The sequence below is a fragment of the Tenrec ecaudatus genome, chromosome 2 (genome assembly GCF_050624435.1).
Source record: "Tenrec ecaudatus isolate mTenEca1 chromosome 2, mTenEca1.hap1, whole genome shotgun sequence".
Lineage (NCBI taxonomy): Eukaryota > Metazoa > Chordata > Mammalia > Afrosoricida > Tenrecidae > Tenrec > Tenrec ecaudatus.
Genome location: NC_134531.1, coordinates 74,254,194 through 74,260,193, shown reverse-complemented (window position 1 = coordinate 74,260,193; position 6,000 = coordinate 74,254,194).

The window sequence follows — 6,000 nt, the reverse complement described above, 5'->3', positions numbered from 1 at the left end:
CTATGCTCTATCCAGACTTGCAAGGTACAATTAGGATCATGATAGTGTGGGGGAGGGGGCGGGAGGGAGGAAGCATTTAGGAACTGGAGGAAAGCTGTATTCTTCATCGATGCTACATCGCACCCTGACTGACTCATCTCCTCCTCTAGACCCCTCTGTGAGGGGATCTACGGTGACCAAAAAATGGGCTTTGGGTCTCCACTCTGCAATCCCCCCTTCATTCACTATGGTAAGATTTTTTTTTGTGATGATGCCTTATACCTGATCCCTTCGACACCTCATGATTGCCCAGGCTGGTGTGCTTCTTCCATGTGGGCTTTGTTGCTTCTGAGCTAGATGGCCGCTTGTTCACCTTCAAGCCTTTAAGACCCCAGACATTATCTCTTTTGATAGCCGGGCACCATCAGCTTTCTTCACCACATTTGCTTATGCACCCATTTGTCCTCAGCGATCGTATCATGGAGGTGTGCAGCCAATGATATGATTTTATATTCTTTGATGCCTGATAACCGATCCCTTCGGAACCACGTGATCACACAGGCTGGTGTGTTCTTCCATGTGGGCTTTGTTGCTTCTGAGCTAGATGACCGCTTGTTTATCTGAAGAAGCAATTTTTTATTCTTTTGTACATTGGCTGACCCATGGCACATAACAACAGTATCCTTCGGCTGTTGTGAAAAGTGCTGCGGTTATCATTGTTACTGCTATTGTGTGCCACCAAGTTTATCCTAACGTATAGCGACTCTATACGTCACACTCTCACTGTCCCACGAGGTTTCCTGAGCTGTGAGCTCTATGGGCAATTGGAAAACATTTTGGAAGCATGTATCAAGAGCCTTAAGAATAGATTTGCCTTTTGATCAAGCACTGTCATTTGGTAAATAGGTCTATGTAAATAATAGTAAATGCTGAAATGTTATTTACACAAATAGAGTTCATTATGGCATTGTTAATAATGGTGACAAACTGGAGAAAATGAGATTTATTAAGTAAGGTATGATAATATATTGGACAGTACATCAAATGGCCATTGAGAATGAATGTTATTTATGTAGTCCACAAAGTTATATTTGTGGGTATGTATACAGTTATCTCTATAATATTTTCAAAAGGTGAGTGCCTACTATATTCCAAAGTTTCCACAGGTTATAAAATCATGAACAAGAGGTCGACAGGCATGGTAGTAGGTCTAACTGATTTTATAACCTTGTGGGAAATAATTACACTTAAGGTTAGTGATATATGTGAAAAGAACTGGTTCTAGGTAAACAAATGCTAAAGAAACCTGGTCTAGATGGAGAGGTAAAATGAACCTCCCTAATGAGAGAGGAAGACCAACTATTGCAGTTTTTAATATAGAGTACAACCGAAAGAAAAACCCTGAATTCTCACAACTGGACCAACAGGGAACATCCGGATTAACTTAGAAAAGATTTAAGTTGTTAAGGATTTCATTTTGCTTGGATCCATAATCTGTGCCTGTTGAACTAGCAGTTCAGAAATAAACAGTGCATTCCATTTGGTAAATCTGCAGAAGACCTCTTTAAAGCAAACTTGGGGTGTGCGTGACCCAAGTCATGATATTACCATCCTATGCATGTGAGAGATATTGAATAAGGAAGACCAAAGAAGAATCATTGCATTTGAATTATGGTGCTATAAAAGAATATTGAAAGTATAATGGGAGGAGTGGGAGGGGAATTGGGGAGCAATCAGTAAATGTGAAAGGTGGAAGGGAGCATTAGGTGTATAAGTGAATATTATATAAAGAAAACTAAAAAAAACAAAAACAAAATCAAATTGACCTATGGTTATCATGGATGAAGAAGAGCATTGAGTTCATTTTAATGATGGTAGAACAAATTGGAGAGGGATAACAATAAGGTCTGTACAACATGAAGAATATAATCAATGACACTGAATTATACATATAAAAGTTGTTGAGTTGGTGAATGTTTTGTTTATATTTTAGCCAAAATTGAAAAAAAATTACATGAATAACAATGAGTATGGAGAAAAATGTCCTAAAATTGATTGTGGTAAATATTGTACAACTCTTCTTGATATGGTTGAACTATTGAATTGTCTGACATGTGGATGAAATGCCAATAAAACTTGTAATTAAAAAAACAAAAGAAAGTACGATAGACTACCAAAAGAGCAAACATCTGTTTTGGAAAAAGTATGACCAGAATGCTGCTTAGAAATGAGGTTGGTGAGACTTCATCTCATCTATTTTGGACATATTATCAAGAGAGACCAGTCCCTGGGAAGAGACACCGTGCTTAGTAAAGTCAAAGGGCATTGACAAAGAGAAGGACCCGCAATGAAACGGACTGACACAGGCTGCAACAATGGGTTAAACATGAGAACACTCTGAGGATGGTGCAGGACCAGACAGTGTTTCATTGCGCTGCATGTAGGCTCAGATGAGGCAGAATTGACCTGAGGGCATCTGATAACAAAAACAATTAAAGATGTAAACTTTGAACTGAGACCTGAGGAATGGAAAGGCATTAACCCAAAGAATGAATATAAAGCCTATGCAATAACATGGAAATGCTTAAGCTTCACACACACACACACACACACACACACACACACAGTCTGTGTTGAAGTGTTTCCAATTCATACCTAACATGTAGACTGTATAGCATTTGTAATCTTGATGGAAGCAGACTGCCAACTTCTTACTACTACAAATATGGTATGGATGTTCAAACTGCCGAACTTTTGGTTAGCCAGAGAGGGCTTAATCACAGAACCACCAGGTAACTGGGAAAAAAGTATAAAATTGCATCTACAGTTTGTTTGGTGAGGAAATCGTTGTACAGAGTAAAGAAGATAATAGAGTAGATCAGGATGATTTCATTGGCGGTAGGTTCATGGGTGACTTTCCCCCCATCGTATATTTTTTGTTTTGTTTTTATATTGTACTGTAATTACTTTTCTGAGAAAAAATTCAAATGCTATGTTCTTCCTTAATACATGTAGGGAAGCTTTTAACTCCTCTTACAGAGCAAGAAAGAGGAAAAGTGTTTGTAAAGCAAAGTAAGAAATCCATGGTAGATTGGCAGTCATTGATGACGAAGAGTCTTCTGTGCATATGTGCAGAGGGTATCAGAATTTAGTGCTACCATCTTATGAATGGAAGGTTTTCTGCCACTCACAGCCTTAATAGAAGAAGCTAGAATAATGAATTGGGATCATGAACACTTACCCACAGACTGAAAATTTCACCAATGTGTGATTAGCAGTTTTAGAAAATTGATTAATGTACATTTAAGTTTTTATAAAAGAAAAATGTAAGTAGCCCTTTTATAAAAAGGGATGATTAAAACAAATCAAGGGCTTCCTTTTGTTTTGTTTTGAAAATACTTTTATTGGGGCTCTTACATCTCCTCACAATCCATACATTTCTCCAGGGCGTCAAGCACATTTGCACATATGCTGACATCATCATTTTCAAAGCATTCTCTTTCCACTTGAGCCCCTGATAACAGCCCCCCCCCCGTTTCCTCCCCCTCTCCCACCTGCCCTCCCTCACGAACTCTTGATAAGTTAGATTATTTGTTCCATATCTTACATTGTCCTCTGTTGCCCCTCCTTGTGATCGATTCCCCCTTTCTCCCTCCATCCTCTTCTAATCCTCCTGGTGTCTCTACTCTCCATGTTGGCCCTGAGGGGTCTATCTATCATGGATTCCCTGTGTTCGGGCTCTTATCTGTAGCAGTGTGCATGCTCTGGTCTAATCTGATTTGTAAGGTAGAATTGGGGTCATGATAGTGGGGGGAAGGAAGCTCCAAAGAGTTAGAGGAAAGTTGTGGGTTTCATCAGTGCTATCCTGCACTCTGATTGGCTCATCTCTTCCCTATCACCCTTCTAGGAGGGGATGTTCAAGTATCTACAGATGGGTACTGGGTCTCCACTCCGTGCCCCACCTCTGACTCACCTTGGGTATAGTTTTATTCTGAGTCTTAGATGCCTGATACTTGATCCCATCCACACCTGTGATCACACAGTGCTTCTTCCATATGGGCTTTATTGCTTCTGAGCTAGATGGCTGCTTGTTTATCTTCAAGCCTTTAAAACCCCAGATGCTATATCTTTTTATAGCTGGGCACCATCAGCTTTCTTCACATTTGCTTATGCACCCATTTTGTCTTCAGCAATCTGTCGAGAAGGTATCACAGCATGCCAGATTGTTAGAACAAAGTGTTCTTGTGTTAAGGGAGTACTTGAGTTGAGGTCTGATGTCCATCTGAAACCTTAATTCTTAACATGTAGATATGAGTATATAGTTCTATTCCCCTCTCATTATACACACACACACACACATATGTACATTCCTGTATTTAGGACTCTATAATTCGGCCTTCATTTGGGTTTAGTAATTCTCACTGCTACATGCCTAGCCCCACTAGGCATCCTATGACCTTCCTTCCATTGATTTTAGTTCATTTGCTGTTCCCTTGTCCCTGGGTTGTCCCCCACTTCTCCCACCTCCCTTCCTCCCGAATCTCCCCGAAACCATTGGTCCCATTCTTTTCATCTCCAAATTGTTTATCCTGCCTATCTTATCTAGATAGACATGCAGATATATTAATAAGTGCAAAAACAAGGCAAAGTCAAATAAAACAACAAAGGAAGTCAAAACCAACAAAACAATAATAACAGAAAGCAAGAAAAAAATAACAATAATAAAAAGAAAGCCACTGACAAAAAATGGAAAAGCTTATAAATGTTCAAGGTCTGTTTGTTGGCCTTTATGGATGTTTTCCAATTGAGTCTGATGGGGTGCCACACTCTTTTCCCAAAGTCTATTTTTGATATTCTCTGGGGGTTTCATCACTCTGTTTCCTCTGCTGCTCAGCTGCATGCCCTCAGTGCCTCGTCCCAGTGTGATGGGGCCAGATCGTGCAATATTCCCACACTGTGTCGCCAGTGCTATCCCCTGCAGTGTCTTGGTTTGGTGAGGACGTCATGTCCCATGGTGGGCCAGAAGGGCAACTTATATATATTGTCTTTAGCATTGTGTGCAAAATAATTTCTAAATTATCACAATGCAAGGAAGGAGGGGGCAGATGGCTGGATGAGGAAGAGTCATTTAGTTCCCAAGGAAACCATTTGCTAATTGGAAAAAGGGCCTGTGTCTATGGCTATAAAAATTTTTAAAATTTTTCTTAGCCTTTAAAAAAGAAAGGTTACACTCGTTTTTGTTTTTAGTTTAAGAGCTAATTTTGTTATCTGGCAAATTCTATTAGCAACTGAAAGGCAATGCCACTGAAAATTTCAAGTTATCATGGGCACGGGTACAGAGTGCCAAGCAATAATACAACGTTGAAATCTATGAATTGAGCTCTGCAATCTATAAGATTGTATTAAGCACAGGTTACTGAAGAAAACATTAGAAAGGAAAAAGTTGTGCTATGTAGATGACCTGTAATTATTCTCTCCAAGAATAGTGAAATGGGACACATTAATATATACCAAAAATGTCCGTGGTTTTTAGCTAGCATCTGTGGAACAAAATGTTCAAAGTCAGCATTTAGCCTTCACACAGGTTGGAGGAATCACAAATCTGTTTATGAGAGATTTTACACTGTTTTCTGAAACCCACTGAGGGCAAAGGCATCTCTGAATCCTTAATACTTAGAGAAGAGTTTAGCATGTGGTAAGAATTTAATATGTGAATTTTGAATAGAATAACAAACTGAAAAATTAGTTAGATAATGGTTTTTCTTAACTTTGGGTACATATTGCCATCTTGGGACCTTTAAAAAGTCTGATGTCAAGGTTGCACCCTATACCAATTATATCAGATCCCAGTGTGCCAGTGTGCAGCAAGGTGGTCACTGTTACAGATCAACAGATTAACAATTATAAATTTGAGTTTTCCTGTTTAGATAGAAAAAAATAGCAGTTTTCCCCCCTGTATCTACTTATTGGCATGAATGCCCAATGGAATATTGTACTCACTGACTGATTACTCCTGAAATA